The sequence below is a fragment of the Podarcis gaigeae genome (assembly GCF_964106915.1).
Source record: "Podarcis gaigeae genome assembly, chromosome: 4".
Lineage (NCBI taxonomy): Eukaryota > Metazoa > Chordata > Lepidosauria > Squamata > Lacertidae > Podarcis > Podarcis gaigeae.
Window position 1 is genome coordinate 59,395,292 of NC_139677.1, and position 22,052 is coordinate 59,417,343.

The following is a 22,052-nucleotide window of genomic DNA, read 5'->3' on the forward strand; positions in this document are numbered from 1 at the left end:
AAAGTATTGGAGCCTCAGCTTCAGGATCTGTCCTTCCAGTGAGCATTCAGGACTGATAATCTTATTTGGGCAGAATTGGCTCGCCAGGTAGGACAGGGCCACTACTCTAGTTTTCCAGCAGAAAAGTCTCTGAGGCAGGTAGTAGTGGGGAGGTCAGCATACAGTATGATACAGTACAGACACATCAGCCAGAGTGCCATATTGACTTCTCTATCCCCTTCTCATCTTCCTCCTAGTAAGCAACAGCAACTCACTTGCTGGGAAGCTAATGGAAACAGCTGCTGGGACTTTTATGAGGATGCCAATGTATTCTATAAGATGGTGATAAGTTCTTTGTAGCAGTTCAGCCAATCAGAAGCCAATGTCAGAGAGATCTAGGGCAGCAGCAAGAGTCTTGGGCTGCCGCTGGAAGCCCTGATCAGATGGATCCTAGGGAGAGGTAGGCCAGGTCACAGGAACTAGGCAAGCAGAAGGAAGTGTGGAATCACTGGGCAAGATATAGGAACAAATAATCCAGCAGCACAAGAGAAGCAAAGGTGCGTTAGAAGTAGTTCGGAATGAGAAGAAACCAGAGGAATAAGCTCAAGTAGAGAAGGAAAATGAGAATAGCCCAAACTGAACCATGGTTACATATTAATTTGAACCTACAGCCCAATGATTGACTATAGACCACTGTTCCAGATGCCCACATTGTTCTCCAAAAGAAAATGAAATATTTACCATCATTCTCATATCTCCTCTTCCTGTATAATAATTTTGCTAAGCTGCATATCGCAAGGTATTTTAATTTTTATTTGCAAATCCTTTTCACCAAGCCATTAATCATTTTTGCTTTCTTCCTTCAACTCACTCTAGTTTGTCATCATCTTTCTGGTAGCGTGAACACTTGAAAGCAAAGGGTTAGTTTACTACCATCTTTAACTCTATCTTAGCTCTTGTTTTCTAGAAGTATTTGTGACACTTTAATTAATCTTTTTCTAACACCACAGTGCTTATTTCCCCCCTGGAAAAATATATAATGAAATATTGCCAATCTTTAGTATTTCTACTGCATATGTGGCTTATGATTCTACAGCTTTGAATATGTTTGAAATAAAAGTGGTACAAGTATTTGGACTCTCTTGACCTGGGGGTCCCCAGTCATGGTTAACCCAATCTGGGCCTATTTGGGGCCCACTAATCCCACTGAGGACCCAGTACTGAATTGTTTTGGGGTAGGTCTAATGTTTGATTAGGGTTGATTACTTAAATAAGAAGCTATGGAGATCTTTAGAGCAGTAACTAAATTGGTAACCATTTTCTCATGGCTACTTTCTACACATAGTTTTAATAGGTTAGCTAGCAGAATTATTAAAGGAACAGCAGACAGTTTATACAAAACTCAAATTATCTGTTAAAGTTGCATATAATACCTTACAGAAAACAATAAACTAAAAAATACTTATGACCAGTATGTGCTGTTTCTGCAAGAAGTGTGTATGTTTCAGGTTGAGCAATTGGTCTGACATGCAAACTTCATTAAGTGTAAATGCAGTGTTCATTATTAATGCATTCAGCAGTCCTATGAGATCCTGCTAAATAATTTTTATTGCAGATGCCATAAAATTGTATCACTTTTTGTGCCCTGTTTCTTAAAAATATACAAAACAAAACTAACACTGCTGTTGTTATTAACTGAATTTCTGTGTGAAAGTGGAAAATTCAAAAGCATATGGGATATCTATGTATGGAGGGGGGGGGCAGTGAATTATTTGTGAATCAAAATAAAAAGTCAATGAAATGCTAATTAAAATATTAATGATAAATAAGTAATTCTGCTTCAAGTATATATTTTGAGATTGATTGCAGCTGCATTATATGACATTAGGGTGCTACTAAAAATGCATACAAGTTGGACACTTGTAACATCATAGTAATGTAATAGGGACTTAATTTTCACAGAGTCCCACTCTTTGAACAGCATCTCTTTAAAGGTAGGTAGAAAGATAAATGCACATTCAGATTAAAAGCTGAAAGCTGATGTTACTTGTTGACAGCCCTTTAAAACACAATCACTTTCAATCCTTTCTTAGCAAACATTCTCCATCCCAACGACTGCTTTATCTCTCTCATTCCTGATAACACACCAGCAGCCTGTTTATGCAGTGTCAGAAAGACCAAGGTTTTGCTGTAAAATTCTGAAGATCGATTGTCATTGAGCGGTACAGAGAAACTATGATTGTCTCATGTATATGATTGCCAGCAGCAAAGTAATTACATAGACAAATAATAGTGTTTTCGACTATATATAATTTTGTTTGATATTTTTCTGCCCTGTTATCAAGAACAATATGTTGTTGTTTAGACGAGGGCTTTTCAACTCCATTGCCAGTGTTATTTATTGGCATCATAAACAAAGATGTTAAAAACAGCTTAGAAGCAATTTTGGGGGTAATAAACATGGAGTGCTTTATAGCAGTGCTCTTTTTTTCAGGAGGCAGGGGAAAGAGATTATAGCAACTTGATAAAATGGGTCTAAGTACCTGATAGAAAACTGTAGAATATATTTGTCTATAGGATACTGAGCATTCTGAATATGACTTTGCAAACAGTAGCCAATGATGCCCAGTATCAAATATGTGCATTTTCTTTGAGATAACAAACCAAATATTCTCTTCTCTTCTATTGATGTGGGTCTCATTTAATGCCTTTTGCAAGGCCAGGGGTCAAACTAATGATAAATAAACCAATTCTGTAATATGAACATAATTGAGTTAAATGGGACTTCCAGATAAGTAACCTCAGTTTCACAACATACATATAAAGACACTTATTACTTCATATCTTCCTAGAAAATATATTCTCAACTTTGTAAAGTTGGTGTCCCCCTTATTTATTTGTTTTACTGCCCTTTATTCATAGAACTCAGGGTGGTTCACATATGTGGATAAACTCGGTACAATATCAGTAGGACAGAACTGGGGAAACTCCTCACTGGGGTAGAAATCATATATCAAACAAATGGAAAGCTCTTCAATCTGAGCAGACTGAAAGCAAAGAGAAAGGTTACCGTAACTTCCATCATAGAGCTTCAGTATGCTGATGACAAAGTAGTGTGTGCATGCTCAGAGGATGACCTCCAAACCATCCTAAATATCTTCATAGCTGTCGTTTCCCTTTTTTTAAAGGGAAATTCTCTTATTCAGAATAGGATTCCTTGCAAGAAAAGGGAAAAGTTGACAGCTATGAATATCTTCATAGAAGATTACGAAAAGCTTGGCCTGTCGCTCAACATCCAAAAAACCAAAGTGCTGCACCAACAAGTACAAATTAAGCCCTCTGCAGAATCCAACTCAATGGTGTAACGTTGGAAAATGTCAATCACTTCTCTACCTAGGCAGTTACCTTTCCACAAGGGTCCACACTGATGCCAAAATCCAGCATCACCTGAGCTCTGCGAGTGCGGCTTTCTCCCAGTTGAATTGCAGAGTGTTTGAGGGACATTTGCAGGGAAACAAAAATGCTTGTTTACAAAGCTATTGTACTACCAACCTTACTGTATGCTTGTGAAACATGGACCACTTACAAACGCCATCTCCAACTTCTCAAAAGATTCCATCAACGGTGTCTCTGAAAAATCTTATACATCACTTGGAAAGACAGGCGAACTAATATCAATGTAATGGATGAAGGAAATATCACCAGTGTTGAAGCAATGATTCTTCAACATCAACTTCGCTAGACTGGTCATGTTGTGCAGATGCCTGATGATCGTCTTTCAAAGCAACTACTCTATTCTGGACTTAAAAATGGAAAGTGTAATGCTGGTGGTCAACAAAAGAGGTTTAAAGACTGTCTCAAGGCAAATCTTTAAAAAGGTAGTATAAACACAGACAACTGGGAAACACTGACCTGTGAGCGCTCCAATTGGAGAACAGCCTTTACCAAAGGTTTCATGGACTTTGAAGACACTCAAACTCAGAACGCAAGGGAGAAACATGCTAAGAAGAAGACATGCTTGGCAAATCCACACCGTGATCAACTCCCACCTGGCAACCAATGTCCCCATTGTGGAAGGACATGTGGGTCCAGAATTGACATCTACAGTCACTTGCGGACTCATTGTTAAAACTGTGTTTATGGAAGACAATCTTACTCGACTATGAGTGATCGCCAAAGAAGAAATGGCCATTTTTTAGAAAACAAAAACATTTTTATTCCGTTTTCCAGAACATCCATATTTACAGAGAATTCTTTTTTTAAAAAATTGAGACATTGTCATTGAGGCTTTCATAATTTGGTATACAGTATACTACCTCAAATAAATATTTTGCATTGTGTGAAAAATTTATTCAGTAAACACTGCTCAGTTCTGTCTAAACATTTTAGCTTCTGCCTTCCTTCTTTCACTCTAAGTAGCTTTTGTATTTGTACGTTTTTACTTCCCATTCTGTTATGAGTGGAATGTGAGCTATTTTCTAATAGCTACATCACAATATCTTACTGTCAATAGTAATAAAGGACATTAGTTATCATTGCTGTACAGGTATTTGTTATTATTGGTTAGTAGTATTCATTACTCTATTTTATTCCTTATTTAAGAGCCAAATTCTCTCACTTTTTTACAAACTCTCCACATATCTAGTGTCATGCCCTACTTTTCCTGAATTTATCATTTAAGTTTCCATTTATTTTGTGAAAGACTTAACATTTAAACATTGAAATGTGCATCACCATCAAGTTTGGGATGTACTTTTGGATACATATGCAATGTGAGTTCCAGGAAAAACCATGCTAAATGGTTAGATAGCACATACGGTCAGATGTGCATCCAGTTTCATCCACCAACAGGAATATGTTTTCACATCCAGATAGCCTTGGTCAAAAGAAATTGGAATGGGAGTAGAGAGGAAAACTAAAAGGGTATACCCTTCTCTTTATTCTCATACTCATGACCTTCAGGGATGAAAGTAACACAAGACAGAGCAGGAAAATACTTCTATTTGCACTTCTTCCCTTTTTTATTTCAGAGTTTGGGATGTAATGAGGAAAAAGATTAGATGAAACAAACATTTTTATGTGCTCATTCATCCTTTAAAATCTCTTTGCAGCCTGCTTTGGTCTCCACCATGCTGTATAACTTGGTGTTATCCACACACTTAGCTACCTCGCTGTTCACCCCATATCTCCACTTGATTTACAAATGAGTTTAAAATGTCAAAAAGCACCCAGCTCAATATATATCCTTGTATGACTCCACTCCTTACTTCCCTCTGCTGTGAAAACTGCCCATTTATACCTGTTTTCTGTTTCCTCTTTAACCAGTTACTGATCTATCAGAGTATGCCTTACAGTAGCATTTTATGGGCAATCAGACTTCTGAACGGAATTGCTTGTTGTGAGTCAATCTTGTAATTATATTCATGGTCATGTGCAACCTGATGCAAGGTTTTATTCTAACATAAACATTTCCATCCCTTTTCTCAGGCTTTCTTCCATTGGGCAATCCTGTAGTTGTATATTCAACTATGAGGTGAATTGTACAGTATAGCTCTCTGATGCTCCTCCAGAGACCTTTTTACATGCCACTCACACTGGAGGTTACAGGTCTCCTATTGTGATAATAGTCTCTATTTGACTCTACCTTGTTAAGCTGAGAAGTCTCTTTTCTTTCAGGTGTATTACAGATTGCAAGAGAGCTTTGTTTTCTATGCTTTTGTAGCTGTGAATAAAGTTTAGAAAATATGCCAAAGGGGAAGTATCATGTTCCACATTTATAAGTACAGTATAAGCAGCCATAACATAATGGAACACGTTCAGTTTAACAGGTCTAAGGTTGTGTACATTCTGTGTTTTTAAGGCACATTCTTTTCTTTAAAGACTTCTGGGAACTGTAGTTTCTTAAGGATTCCTGAGAACTGTGCAAGGGATTAGAATGTGCTTTAACATCTGTACAGAGCTGTAGATCTAGTATGCCATTGCACTGTGATTGTCCTTCCCCTAAGACCATTATGAATTATATTGAATACCAGTGGGAGATCAACAGATAAGAAGAAGAGCCATCTGTCTATATTTCAAACATATTATCTGAAATAGTAGGCAAATAAATGATTATGATTTTGATCTCCAAGTTCTCCCTGCCTCCATTCCGGCTAATGCTAAGCATCATATGTAAGTGGCTGCGACTTAAGTAAAAGCAAATCAGCTGGGAGTTGTAAGAGGGAGAAGCTAGCTGGAGTAAGCGAGATATTAATGGATTTTATATGTTTGTCACATTAGCTCAAGCACACTGAACATTTATCTTAATGACAACGACTTTCTGAGTAGAAGAACTAATTTATAAGAAGCCTGCATTTTCACTAAGTGTTTTGCCAGCCTGATGGTCAACAGCACATGCTGACCTTGCTGTTTGAACAAGATATGTGTATCTGAAGAAGTGTGCATGCACACGAAAGCTCATACCAAGAACTGACTTAGTTGGTCTTTAAGGTGCTACTGGAAGGAATTTTTTTTTTGTTTTGACTATGGCAGACCAACACGGCTACCTATCTGTAACTTGCTGTTTGAGCTAGCAGAGAATTTGGAATTTCCCCATCAATTGGGTTTGGTGATTTTCCATAGGTCCCCAAAGTGTGAGCCACCTGAGCAACCTCTCAGAGTCTGCATTCATTTTCTTATTACATTACAGAATGACCATAAGGAAAAGTCACATGGTTAAAACAACGGAGGGAAGAGTTTTTCAACAGTGTTGTTTGTGAAGGGGCCCATTAGGGGTATCATGAAGGGGCAGTCAATTGTCAGTTATTTAGGATGTGATCCAGGACTTAGAGCTGCTTAGAGTAGACCTGATGCACTCAATGGACCTGAAGTTAGGCATGAAATTGGGTCTTGCCTAACTTAAGTACCATTGATTTTATTGAGTTTTCTTTAAGTATCTTGAGTAAGAATCGATCCAATCCTTAATTTATTACAGATGTGTTTTACTCCCAGGGGATTTCCTTAAGTGACAAAATAAATTGCAAATCAATTTTCAGCACATTCATATACATGTCTAGTCCACTCAAAAGGAAGTCCCACTAACTTCAGTGAGGATTATCTCAGGTAAGTGCCAACAGAATAGCAACTGATGTGAATTATACAAAGGCTGTGTAAAAAAGCATTACTCTCACCACTCCATCACCAAGTTATAATGAATTAAAAGAAATGTTCAAAAGTAACTGAGGTTGTACAAAATCATTTGGGGAAAGAATTTCTTGAAGTTGAAAGAATGTCAATGAATGAAATGCAGTATTGCCCAACCATGGTTATCCTTATAAAAGGACATGTGTTCTTCTGAAACAAACATGACAGGAAATCCAAAACCCAAGGAAACTGGCAATACAAAGTTCTTTAGCAACAGAGGAGCACTCTGAGTATGTCTTTGAAGGGAAAGAAATAGTTGGAAAGCATGGTTTAGCAGATGTCTATGAATCAAGGGGTTATTAACCGTACAGGAATTAGAATGATTTGTCTGTTGTCATTTGGCAGAATACAATTTGATATAATATGCTGCAGTGCCTGGTGCAATAGTATGATTGAAGAAAAGACAAAAGGGAGAAAGGAGAATGAGTCATAATTAGTAGTTCATTGTTCTGCTCAATTGTAACATCTTTCAAAGTAAGACAGAACTTGAAATATGCAAATTGCTAAACTCAAAGACAACTAGTTGATCTTGTAGGAAACTATATTAGCTCTTCAGGATTTATTTAAGATCCCATTATGTAGCTGAGATCTAAGTGCCATTTGAAACAATATTATAAACTATTGCTATTAATGGCATACTGCTAGGTGAGATGGAATGATTTTCCTTCCTAGCGCTGATATTTATGATGGCACGAAGCAATTAACCCTTTTCGTTCAATGCATAAGATTGAAGCGGTTATTGGGTAATTTTACTGAAATCTTTAGTATATTCATAAGAACCTGTGGCGCTGTGGGTTAAACCACAGAGCCTAGGACCTGCCGATCAGAAGGTCGGCGGTTCAAATCCCCGTGACGGGGTGAGCTCTTGGTCCCTGCTCCTGCCAACCTAGCAGTTCGAAAGCACGTCAAAGTGCAAGTAGATAAATAGGTACTGCTCTAGCGGGAAGGTAGACGCCATTTCCGTGCACTGCTCTGGTTTGCCAGAAGCGGATTAGTCATGCTGGCCACATGACCCGGAAGCTGTATGCCGGCTCCCTCGGCCAATAAAGCGAGATGAGCGCCGCAACTCCAGAGTCGGTCATGACTGGACCTAATGTTCAGGGGTCCCTTTACCTTTACCTTTAAAAGGCAAAGCTCTTAAAACAACAACAACAACTCCTCTACTTTCTAATCAGTGGTTTAGCATGGTGTGAACAGGGAGTACAGAACCTTCTTTTATCTGACAACCACATTTCCTTCTGGGCAATGTTCTAGGAGTTACATAGCAATGATGAGCCAGGGCAAGGAGCAATAGTGGATGGAACAATGAATGTGAATTTTAGCTTTGTACAGTAGGCTACTCTCTATCGTCCATCCAGGAAAACAAGAACCATTATCATAGTTCAATAACACATTCCTCAGATGCAAAATCACTCAAGCAGGGTGCAAAGCAGGATCTGTGAAGGCATTATGGCCTGATGAGAGAGTTTGTGGGTAGGGAGGGATACATCCTGGATCAAATCCCAAGAACTAGAAAGGCAAGCTGGGCCTAATGTTCCCTTCTTCAATTTTCTTCAGATGTATAAGTTCCTAGGTTACCTCAGCAACATGGGAGCAGCATCAGCAGTTCTCCCTACTGTGATAAATTAGGAGAAGAATACATCAGATGTGCCAACTGAATCTGTATCAGTCCCTTAGCACATATGTTTATGAGTGTAAGAAAGAGAAGAAAAAATCCTCTCAAAATCCTACTACCATTTCTATCTCTATATCCAACCCACCCAACTGTCTTTCTCATAAAAAAAGAAACGAATTGCATCCTAATGAATTTCCATGACCTCTTAATTGTACAGTCACTAACATGGTTCAGCGGGCAGCCTCATTCAGGAAAGAAGTATTCACTAAATTTCAAAGCAAAGAAACAAGCCAAGTAACAATAGGTACAACACACTGCTACACCTTCATTTTGACTGAGCAGGTCATGATAAGTTGATAATTTCAGAATGTAAGATCTATAGCCCAGATTTGGACCTCATCCAACCTGATGTGAACAGATTGATTTATTCAGCTTTAATATATGCCAGTTGTAACCATCATTTTCTGCCATGTGCCCCATTTAACATAAATTCAGGGCTGTAAGTCTAGATAACCCCTTTTGTCCACTGAATTTCCAAAGGCCCTTAAGGTGAACAAACAGTCAAAAAAAGTTCTGTGTTACAGAATAGGGGAAAGAAAGAGTGAATAACAATTGGGCAGCTGCAGCTAGCTCGCACTACTTATTTATCTCAAAGTTTGCACAAAAATTACATAATGTAAGACAGCAGAATAGTATGTCAATGTGTTCTGAAAGGAAGTGGAGGGCTCATATACTTCCACAAAATATTTTTAAAGTGCCTATTCTTGACACATCTCTATCTGGTATGCCAATTTATTCATGAGTCAATGTCTCAAGCTGTGGTGAGTCATTCTAATTGTCTGGAAATGTATTTTGATTACTAACTTTTAGATAGCAAGATTAGTTCCACAATCAATACATTCCATAACATCTCCACAATTGCCCAATACATATGTATATCACTGGGGTTCTATTACCTAGTATTAATCAAACACTGTGTCTTGCCTCCACTATATTTTAATTTTCTTACAAATTCACCATATTTATAGGAGAATGGCTCCTCTTGGTCTCTGTCACTAACAGAGAACTGAGAAATTATACATCTGTTTATGTTTAATACTGAAAATATATCTTTAAGCACTCTTTCTTGAGGATCATCTGGCCTTTCGTATACATCCTTCTTCTATGAAAGAAACTTTTGATATTTCTACCAAGCCATCATAGTTAATGTTCTACAGATCATGGTGTATCATATTATTTCCTCACAGCCTATAATTAAATCACTTACTCCTAGCAGCATATTTCCTTGTAATGACCAAATTGGGTACTCTATTGACTCCTAAACAGAAATGCTTGTCAGTGTGATAGTGCTGTACTTTACTGTAGCTTCATTTAATTGAACTGAGAATGTTGCTATAATATAGATGCCATCCAATACAGGACTGGCATTGCATTTAGTAGGATGTTCTGTACTAACAGACCGATCAGCAAAACCATTCAGTTAAAATACTTGGGGTTGTTCCCTGTGATCATAAGATCTATCACACCAGGAAATAAACATTTAATCCACTGTGGTTAGAAGAGCAAATATTTCGCTCAGGATACTCTATTTGTTCCTGGCTAACAGTGCAAGCTTATGCATGTCTGCTTTAAACTATGTCCCATTGAGTTCAAGAAGACTTATAGTTGGTTGGCATCCATCAGTCTCAGGAGACAATGGGGATGTGTGCCTTTGGGGGTGAAGTCAAGCTCTTGGAAGGTTGCAGCACCTCCTGTGGCTCTTAAGACAATAATGATTTAAACATACCTTCTATAATTATGGATATATAATGCATGTATGCATAAGACTGCCCTGGGTCTCTCTGTCCAGTGAAGAATAAAATATCATGAATCTGGTTTTGCAATAAATAAATAATCAGATTAGAATAGGATGTGAGGCAAGTCACAGGTGGTGAGGATCAGCAGTAAAGCAGAGGTCAAAGGCAAGCCAAGATGTTGAACCAACAAGCACCATGACCCCTAAACTTTCCTTTTGAAGGACAGAGAGGGCACAGCATGCAATGTGCCAAGCAGCTCCCGAGACTGGCTGGTCTCCTAGAGAGGCACTCCTAGAGAGCTTGTCTAGGTGAGGTTTGTGCACACTGTCGGTGTTGCTGGAGGTGGGGTAGGTGCCAGCTCAGCATCAGATTTACTTCCGTCTGTCTTCTGTGTGATGGGGAAGGTGTCTGAGGGGGCTTCCTGGCTAGAGAATTAGGGGGAGCATTCCTGGAGAGGAGGCACTTCAGGGAGTTTGCCTGAGCTTCCTTCAGAGGCTGGCTCTCCACCTGCTAACCAACTGGGACCCTCCCCATAAGAGCAGCATGACTCTGTACCATTGTTAAGAGCTTTACAAGTTAATGGACAGCAATGCAAAACATGACTTTGGTTAAATATTTGATGCTGCTGAAGCACAAACATCTCTTTGTACGATGTAAGTTACAAAGCTAATACATATGACTGGACTGCCTCTCTCTTCCCTTTGTTTTAATTGGAAATTTTCTGAATGTGCTTTGCATTTGGTCTCTGTCCATATCCAGATAAGAAAACAGCTGAGGGCTTAGGAGAGCCAAATCAATCAAGTACAAAATTGGGTTTGACTACAAGCTCCTTTTGCTTGAGAAGAAAGCTACCTCCAGTTCATCTGTCAGAGCTGCTCTCTATGAAATATTCAGTTCCACGGTTCTGACATTCTCAGGAGGTTCAATTCTTCTGTCTATTCTAATGCTGGAGAATGAATTAGCTATAACAGAGAAATGCTGAGACCATCAGTTGTTGTGTGTGTCAGTAGAGGGCAGCTTAGCTGTAAACTGAAACAACTGGTTTCGGTTGTTTACTGATTTTGTGGGGGGCACACACACTCAATAATTTTCTTCTTACTTTATGCAGCTTTTGCTACACTATTAATAATAATAAGCTTCTATTCTGACATGTTAAGAAGCAACAGGGTCAACTCAAGGAAGAGTCCTAGTTCTGCCAAGATTAATGGTAGCATAGGTGGTATATGGGACACGAGTGGCGCTGTGGGTAAAACCTCAGCGCCTAGGACCTGCCGATCGCATGGCCGGCAGTTCGAATCCCCGCGGCGGGGTGCGCTCCCGTCGTTCGGTCCCAGCGCCTGCCAACCTAGCAGTTCGAAAGCACCTCCAGGTGCAAGTACATAAATAGGGACCGCTTACCAGCGGGAAGGTAAACTGCGTTCCGTGTGCTGCGCTGGCTCGCCAGATGCAGGTTGCCACGCTGGCCACGTGACCCGGAAGTGTCTGCGGACAGCGCTGGCTCCCGGCCTATAGAGTGAGATGAGCGCACAACCCTAGAGTCTGGCAAGACTGGCCCGTACGGGCAGGGGTACCTTTACCTTTACCTTAGGTGGTATATATATATATTAAAAAAATCTATTAAGTTTTCCAATTTAATAATCCAATAAAGGCCACATTAAAGACATTCTGAATTATAAAATAATCAAACAGTCCAAATATTAAGCCAAATCATAAATCTTTGTTTGACTTCCCATACTCTGAGATCGGAGGATTGCCATCATCTCACCTTTGTGCTTCTTTCTTAATTAGTCCAGATAGTTCCGATAAATCAATCCAATCTTAATCCTTTGTACATTTTCACAGCCTCTGAGTTCATCCAGCAAGCGAGTTATACCAAAACAGTGTGTTTCTGTGTGGGTGTTTATTTCCTTCTGTGTCTTTCACTTTCACTTCTTCATGGCAGTAGTTATCCAATACGACATGTCCCAAAATGGAGGAAATCTGGCTTTCTGCCAATTGTTCCAGGTGTATGTCAAAACCTCTTCGTTTCATCTTATACCAGAACAGATAAGCTTATACTTTGGCTAGAAGCCTCAGTTCCCATCTTCCCCTCTTAACAGTCCATCAGAATTAAATGCAAATTCATAAATCTTTTCCACACAGTTAATAATTAGATCAAAATTATGTCAATATTACAGAATAGTACCGTCTCGCTTGCATACATATAGGTATTCAGACTTTCCAGGGGGATTTGCCAAGTGAAATAGCAAATGTGCAATATATCAAAAAGAAAAAAAAGGAGGCTCCCCCCCACCTTTCCGTTCTGACATACCCATTCCATAGTAAAGATAGTCCCTCTTCCACTCGAATCCTTTAGCTCCTCAGTGGCTGAATCAGTTGGCAGAGTAGTTTATCTCCCCCTCACTCAGAGCATGCCCGATAATTAAGTCCGAATTATCATCTTAAAAAATAGGAGTTCGTCCGCTCATGGCGGTGACTTTGGAGAGTTGTTTTCCACCCAGCGCCCCCTTCCACCTAATTCCTACTGGATTGGAGACAGGTGTTGGGTGATCTGTGGGTGAAGCTGCCCTCCCCCTGGTCCTGGGGTGGTGGTGGTTGGGAGGATGATTACTCCCATCTCATCCTCAAAATATCCCATGCAAAACAGCTCAGATGTAATCAACAGCCTCCACCATGGCAAGCCAAACCGGAAGTGCAGCATAGGTGGTATATTGGGGTAAATCAGCATGTTAGCTTTTGTCTTTATCATACCTATTGCTGGGGTCCAGATTGCTACTTAAGATATACTCAAGACTTTAGCTAAAGCAGCAGCATTTTGTCATTTTGCTAAAACAGCAGAGAACCCCATGCCATATTGCAACTTACCTTCGAAAGCCCTATAAGTCTCAAAAGGAGGAGATGTTGACATAGGGACAGCCTGAACAACGAATAAAGACACTGGGACTTGAGGACCAGCTGAAATATTTATAACCAGATGATAAATTCTGAAAGCAGAAACATCTATTTTGAGCAGTTCCTTTAATAACAAATTGTATAATTTTTGACTTCTAGAAGCTTGCTTCTTTATGAATTTTTAAGGAACCATGATGTGCATACTATTACAACACAAATGGTATATTTTCATAATGCTTGTGTTTTGATTCACATATTGTTTTGGGAAGTGTAAATTATGTTACTAAATTTCTCCTTATTCATAACCTATGGGACTTAATTAACTTCTGAATATAGGATTGTCAAGTTAGATGGTTAACCAACTGGAATATTAAAGGACTATTAATGATGGCAGCTCTCTTACAATATTTATATATTGCTACACTGAAAACCAGTGCACCAGTAGTACAGACTCTGCCACCTAACTTTGCAAGTCTAGAAGGATCTAATTCATAATGTATTTATTTATAATCTACTCAAGACAGAAAGGCAGAACCACCAACAGTGTCATTTGATTACTGTTGCTTGCTTATAATGGCCAAGTGGTATATTTACATTATAATCTACAAATCATTAGTGGGTAAGTAAGTCAATAGGTCTGTGTGTGGAGAAAATTAATTGTACACTCTAGGTACAATGTGGGTCAGGATAAATATACAGAAAGTGAAATTTGTACAAACTTTAAAACACATCTCACGTAAATTCTTTTCTTTTTAAACCTTCATAAAACATGTGGTTTAGCTCTTTAAAATAATTAAGTGCTCAGCCTGAATTATGTCTAAAGCAAGATAGCTCATCAGGGAAAATGTGGATTGTTGTCTATTTTCATAACCCGTGGTTATAATGATTATAGGTCAAAACCTGCTTGAGATTTTAAGTCATTAGTATTTTTTTTAAAAAAAATGATAATTTAGATATGCAAATTGTAGTAATTGCTGTTGCTTCTTATAAGTAGCCTCATAATCATCCAGCCTTCCTACTAAGGTCAATGTTTTTTATTTTAAAGCAGTAAACTTCAAACATTTCAGTAGGGCAACACATTTTCATAAAATTACAAATGAAATTTATGTTGTTCACATGCAATATCTTCCAAACATAAGCACTGCTATTTCACTAATTGCCAGAGGAAACAATGGTATTGGGAGAGATTTCTGTTTCCATGTGCCAGTGATAACAAGTTACTAACACACTTTGCTCTAAAACTCACCGCCTGTCCTCTTTCTTATCTGCTTTTAAAAAACTCTCTGTTTTGTGGGGCGGGTGGATACCTTGATGTTGTCTGCAATTGTTCTTCCATTGACATTCTTTGTAATTCAATGATATTATTTTAGTATGCCTTTTATAGGCTGGAGATGTGAACAGGATCCGTGGGAGTTTACCATGTACATATTGCCTAAGAATAATAATCATGTTTTAAAATGTCTGCAGAAGCCTGAGCTGGATCTCCATTTTAAAACACTGCTTAAATTGGGTTTTAGAGCCAATTTTTATCAGAACAAAAAAGGAAAGGTTGGGTGAAATTTACAGCATAAGAAAGCCGAAACTGAGACTATATGTGCTCAGTTTTTATTCCTATATTATTCTAATATTCAGCTCTTGTTCTATCCTGAACTATCACACTGTAGGTGGGAGCAATACTAGTCTAAATATATAAAGTAGTAGAGGTAATTCTGCACCTCTTTACCCATGTGGAGTCTACAATGGTAAAGAACACACTCCTATTCACACAACCACTTCTGTCTACCTGAGGATAGGGATGGGTAAAGCTATTTCTTTACTTAGCTGGAGACCTGCATTACCAAATTTGAAGAAGTATGATTCTTGAAACATGATGTTTTGGTTTGCATATTGTTTCAGAAAGTGTGAATTGGATACATTTGCCTTTCAGTGTGAACTGAACTAATCTTTCCCCCATCCCTACCTGAGAAAATGGGTACCTTTGCACTTCTGCCAATCTTGCCTGTTTTGTGGCCCTTGCACCAAACTGAAACAAAACCTTTTAAATGCCTTTCCCCATTACCTTCTCCCAATGTATTGTTCTGAGAATTACACAGACAGGGTTATGATGACTGGGAAGCAATAAGCAGGTCCCAAGCAGCTATTCTTTCTCTTTCCAAGCTCTGAGCAGGCTCACTTTGCTACTCTGCCCATTTAGAGATGCTTAGATGTTAAATGTGATGTCAGCAATTATTAAGTCCCCACCGGAGACTTTCTATCTTAGAATATGAAGTGGTCAAGAAATGGGATCCTCCTTATGGCCCCTAGGACACCCCCGCAGGGTTTATTATTTAGGGGTGTAGCCCAAGTCTTAGCTTTCAGCTCCGGGATCATGCGAGGCTGTTTGGGCCAATCGCATGAGGCAGCGTGATTCCCGGGGTCTATAAAAGCAGCAGCATGATGTAATTTGAGGCACTTGCTTTGCGCTGTCGGACACCCTCCCTCCTTAATGTTAGGCGTTGCTGCTTTGGCCTTGCTTTGGTTGGGTTGCCTGTTTTGGAACAGGGGCTGTGTAGGAATTTTTTCCATTTGGCAGATTGGCTATAGCCACTTGGTTTTCACCTACCCCCTCAGCAATCGTCACAACTTTGTAAGGTTTGGCGGTTAGGCATTGGCTTATTGAAATGTGTGGGAGGGGAGGTATGGTCATCCCCTGCCCCTCCAGAAATAGGGTATTGAAGTAAAGGAATCTGGGGGTCCTGGATTTCATCCGAAGTCTGCTTGAGAGGCTAGGGCCATGCCAGGACCACAGGAACCCAGGGCTGAGCTTCAGTTGGTCTTCATCAATGTTGCTCCCTATTTTGGTGTTTACCCTTTCATACTATCAGTCAGAGAAGCAGGGAGTCAGTTATAGTCTGTTGCCAATGCCTAAGCCAATACTGCTCACTTTGCTGTAATCAATAACGTTGTGGCCTAAAATTTGCCCAATAATTCAAACTAAAATATGTGTCCATGTGAAGTTATTTACAGGGGAGGGTATTGGGAGCCTTGAAGCACAAATGAGTCTGGGAATGCACAAGCTAAACTGTTCCTTATTTCATTTATCATGTCCCATGTTTTTGCATGGTTCCCCTTCTCTTGCTAGTGGAGAATGGGGAAGGAGAGAGTTTACCCTGCCTTGTCAAATGCATAGCAAATAAAATAGGATCTTGGAGGTTAAGTGGAAAAGGAGGACAAAGTTATCTTGCTTTAATCAACTTGGGGGGGTACTTATTTATTTACACTTTGCCAAGCCCTCCTAATTGCTAAACTCTATCCATGCATAACTTACATGGGACTTGCCTCTAAATAAACATGAATAGGCTTGCACACTAAGTTTCTGTAACTGAAAAAAGAGCTTCTTCAATGTCTCTGCTATCAGCATCATATGCAATCATAGGAAAACACTCTTGATTAGTTCTTCACATAACCTCCTCATTTATAGTCATTTAAAATAATGGACCCTGAGTGGGTGGGTTTTTTTTTTTGGGGGGGGGTGGTAACATCATACTGTAAAGCACTTATTCTCAGCATCTGTAGTTATGTAGAAAACCTCTCACATTGAAGAAGAAGCTGATTTTTGAGCCAAAATGAATGGAGTCCAAAGTGCAACTTGATTGTATGAATATAGAATATTAACTTAATAGGGAGACAGATAGATTCCTTAAGGAAAATCTCCAATTCTAGAGAGGGAGGCATCAGTACCTGACAGGGTGGGGCAGAGCTGTGAAGTCCCTTTGACCCCCACTGCCCACGCTGGCCTCAGTGCAGGTTTCTGGGCTGGATGTGGTACAGAGAAAGGCAGCAGCAAGGTTGAGCTGCACAGATTTACTAGTGACACTACCACACTGTGAATCTATGGAGCCCTGCCCTCATGCTGCCCAGCCTCAGCCCCTTTCAGTTAAGCTATAGTGATGGCAGCGTCCCATCATGCCAGCCACTACTAGAGAGAGGAGAAGAGAAAGGGAAATGAGGATTAGTGAGGGACCCTGATGTTTCTGAAAACTGTTTTCGAGAACAAGTTTATATGCCAGTAGCAGTTCGAAAGCACCTCCGGGTGCAAGTAGATAAATAGGGACCAGCGGGAAGGTAAACGGCGTTTCCGTGTGCGGCTCTGGCTCGCCAGAGCAGCGATGTCACGCTGGCCACGTGACCCGGAAGTGTCTCCGGACAGCGCTGGCCCCTGGCCTCTTAAGTGAGATGAGCGCACAACCCCAGAGTCTGTCAAGACTGGCCCGTACGGGCAGGGGTACCTTTACCTTTACCTTTACCTATTAGTGAGTTAATGCGCGTGCGCGCGCACACACACATAAAACACAGAACTCTTGAGCTGTTTCTTACTATTGATTTCTAGGAACTGAACACTTTTCAGAGAAGTGCTCCATCTGACTTGAAAGACATCTTACATGCTGTTTGGAAGCCCAAGCAGGTCTGTTTCAACTGTGAGGTTTGTGCTTTAGTGATAATGGAAGAAGTAGCTGTGTGTTCTGCTGGAAGTTAAATTAGTCCAAATGATGAAACTATGCATCAAACTTCTTCCAAAGCACACACATGGTACCAACTAGTCAATGTATTTTTATCTCCCTCCCTCCGTCCCTCCCTCCTTCTCTCTCTCTCTCTCTCTCTCTCTCTCACACACACACACACACACACATACACACACACAGAGGGATGGAACAAGACACTCCTAAATTCCTGAAACCAGTAAAGGGTTAGAATTTAACTAAGCCCCTGGATCCCCAGATGCATCACTGATGTCCAAGTCATTAAGCAAACAAAGGCAAAGATACGTAAGTCATTCTTACCAAGCAAACGAAACAAAAAACCATACATAATTTTTATTTCATCATTTGTGAACGTGTTTTTCATCTTATTTCAGAGCCACAATTCAGCAATATAAATTTACAGATAACTTTTTGCAAACACATGATCTCATGCAAGTTTGTCAGTTTAAATCAACCTGAGTGCTGATGTTGGTTTTATTTACTCAAATATTTTCCAAGTAGGCTTTTACAACCTGAAAGTACTGTGTTATTGTCTACAAGGGTGATACAACTTTAGGAAGATTTATCAATAAAATATTTATTAAAATAAAAAGTAAGACACATAACATAAAAAAATAACATTTGGTCACAAACCAGCCCTGTTCACTCGTGTTTGATTCCCCTACCCCCCAATTCTTTGGGTAACAAGTATCAGTTACTTAAACAATCTAGGACACTAGAAGCAAAATAGTATGAGGCAAGCTCAACGTTTATTCTTACATTAGCTCATCCAAAACTTTCTTCTTCAGATATTGAGAATTTCTATCTGATTCTTTCCTTACAGGCTTCATTAACTTAATCAACTCAGGGTAATTTATATCCATGCCAAATTATCATTTATTCTGTAACCGTCATTTATCTTAATGGCACCATTACCTCACTTTTAATCCCCACATTAGCTCTTTTAATAACTTTAAACAGAATCAGAATTCTGAATCTGAATGTGACATTCTTTAAAAGACCTTCAGGCACCATGAATATTTTTTTTTTCCTTTTATTGATCAGCCAACTTCTGCTCTTCTATTTATTTGAGGTGGGAAATCAGGATAAGTCCCCAAACAGCTAAATTTTAATTTAGAGAGTGTGGTGTGGCATAACTGTATTTGGTGAACATTACTCTTGCATTTATTTGTTTTTTTTTATTGACAGAGACTTTCCCTTTCACTCGAAGCTAAACTCAACTTTACATGTCATTTTTAAGGAAGAACTAGTAAAGGTACCTGGACCTTGTAATTACACATTGCTGGACGTAAATAAGCACCAAATAAGCAAACAAATACTGTTCATCCACAAATCACTCCCATTGTGACCTATACTATTTGGGCTACAAAGGCACCTACCACATTCATGCCTGTTGAAAACCCAGTGTTCTGAATAGCTTTACCTGGCTGTGCACCAAGGATCAATGCATGCCCTGTTCTTTGACCTTTCCAGGCAATCAGCCACAATGCCTTGTGGGAGTCTGGCACTTGCCACCATTCCTGGTCTCATTAACCTTGAGTGGCTGAGTCAAATAGTTCTCATATGTGTTCTGGCACCAGACTCCGAACTCAAAAATTTCACAGAGAGGCTGATCTATGGAATCAAGCTTTGACACTCTACTTCAATCCCCACAGATTGGTAATATTCAGTCACATCAAGGTTGCTTTTTTTTGTTTTGTGCCTGTGGTGGTGTGGGGTGTTAGGGGAATAGTAGTAATGTTTCTGGAGTAGTTTGTTCACCTTTTGTCCCCACCCTGCACTCAGATCTCACCTGTGACTCCTAGAAGCTGTATGTGTGTGACAGTGGCTACACCCCGGAAAACAGCTTTGACTGGCCAGCCAAACCAAGTGAGAGTATCTGATGGGTCTCAAACCCTTGGTGAGTTAGGGAGTTCACATGTTAGTACAGGGTCTGGCAGGTTGACACCAATAGTGGGTCCAATGGTCAAGAAGGCAGTTTGTGCACATGTTGTAGAGGAAAGTGAGGGTCAGGTGGCACTCTTCAACTTGGTCCATCAAGGAGAAGGAAAACTCTCATCCTAAACCAACACTGCTTTGCAGGATATCTTCATGAGAAGAAAAGGCTAAAGAGAAAACCCTACACAAATACAGAGTGGAGTTCCTAATATGGTTGGATGGCCCCTTGCATGCCTCCCTCCAGCAACTCTGGCAGCCAAGCTGATGCCAGACAGATAGCTTCCACTTTCCTATGAACCACATCAGTGAGGCTGAGAGGAGGGGTCTTGTTGTCTGGGGAGCCCACCTGCTAATGCAGCAGTTTGGTTTCCCCCCGGAGATGCACTCAATTATCTCTCAAGAAGATGGCAGCCAATGATCAATGAATGTGTGTTGTTTTATCAGTTAGGGCATGTGCATTAGTATTCATAGAATCATAGGATTGGACATGAGGTCCTGGGCTCCCAAATGCTAGAGCCCAAACAAGCAGCAAGTATGGGAATTTGATGCAAAATTACAGTATTCCTGCTGAAAGTGCATTGTAGAGGTGTATGGCATTTGGCTTGGGTCTCATGTTGCCAGGTTGTTTTGGAATGTTTCTTTGTTCTACCTATGAACTGCTTTCACCTTCTAAGCTATGTACATATCACCATACATTATCCAAGCTCTTTTCACAATCCTGTGATTCAGAGTAGCAAAGACTGGGTCCAATTAATGTGCACTTTTAATTTCTGGAAATAAAACAATATCAAGTAATGTTCTGTGCTGAGTGTGACACTTTCAATTTAAGTCGGACACGGGTGAATTATAATGAATAATGAAAATACAAGAATTGTTCCAATTGACTTTTTTGTTTTGTTTTTAAAGAACCCAGAAAATGTGCCTTGAGTCAATTGACTTACAGGTATTAAATGGCTATAAATTACATTAAGTAATGTTAAGAGTCTGAGTTAATTCTACATAAGCAAGGAAATCCAATTAGGCTGAAACTATGTCCTTTCTGCAGCTCATCCTGTTGTCACTGTGTATTGGAAATTATATTATTCTTCATCCAAAGGCTTGCAAATGGTTCAACTTATGACTTAAGGGAGGATTGAGACAACCAGATTTTTTCCTTCAAGTGCTAATTTTTTCATCTGCCAAAGCACTATACAGGAATCATTATGTGTTTAAACAAGGAACCACAGGGGTGTGCATGCTCTCCCCATCCCAATATCTCCATCTGCTCCCAGACCCTCCAAGTGTCTCTATTTTCCAGTGATGTCCCTGATTTAGAGAAGCCATCCCAGTTTCTGATTTGATCCTGGAATGTCCCACTTTTCCTGAGGTGTTCCTATTTTCATTGGAGAAATGGTGGAGGGTATGGAGTTATCCAACCCCCAAGCTGTCTGAAGGTAATCCTGTATTGGGAAGGTTTTTTTAAAAATATTTAACGTTTTATTATGTTTTTATATGTATTGGAAGCCGCCCAGAGTGCTGGGGCAACCCAGGAAGATGTGTGGGGCATAAATAGTAAAATTATGATTGTGGAAAGGAGCATCCCTATTTTATTTATTATTATTATTATTCATTGGAGAAATGTTGGAGGGTATGCACTCCTCAGCTCCTCTGTTATCATGATTCCCTACCACAAGAAGGCTTCCAAGCATATTTGTAGCACCCTGCTTGTGGTTAACGCTTAGCTGGAATGAAATATTCAACGCAGCAATAGAGAAATTAAAATAATAATTTATTTGTCAGACAAATAAATGAGAGGCTCAGTGGTATATGGTTACCAAGCTCTGGCCTGGCCTCTTGCCATCCTGGCCAGCACTTATATTCCCTTAATCCAGCCCCCTTTGCTCCTCCTGTGGCTGCCTCTGTCCAATCAGCCTGGTTGAAATTCCTATTGGCTGTTTGGTAGAACCAATCACAAAAGATACACCCACAAAAGATACACCCACTTCCTTGCCCTTATAAGGGAGACAAAGAGCTATATATGTGACAAATAAGTAATAATATATCTTACATGGAATCTTAATTACCAGCTCACCTCTTGCCCTCCTTGCCCTATTGCCTTCTAAAACAAATGTTTAATCTTACATTTTTATG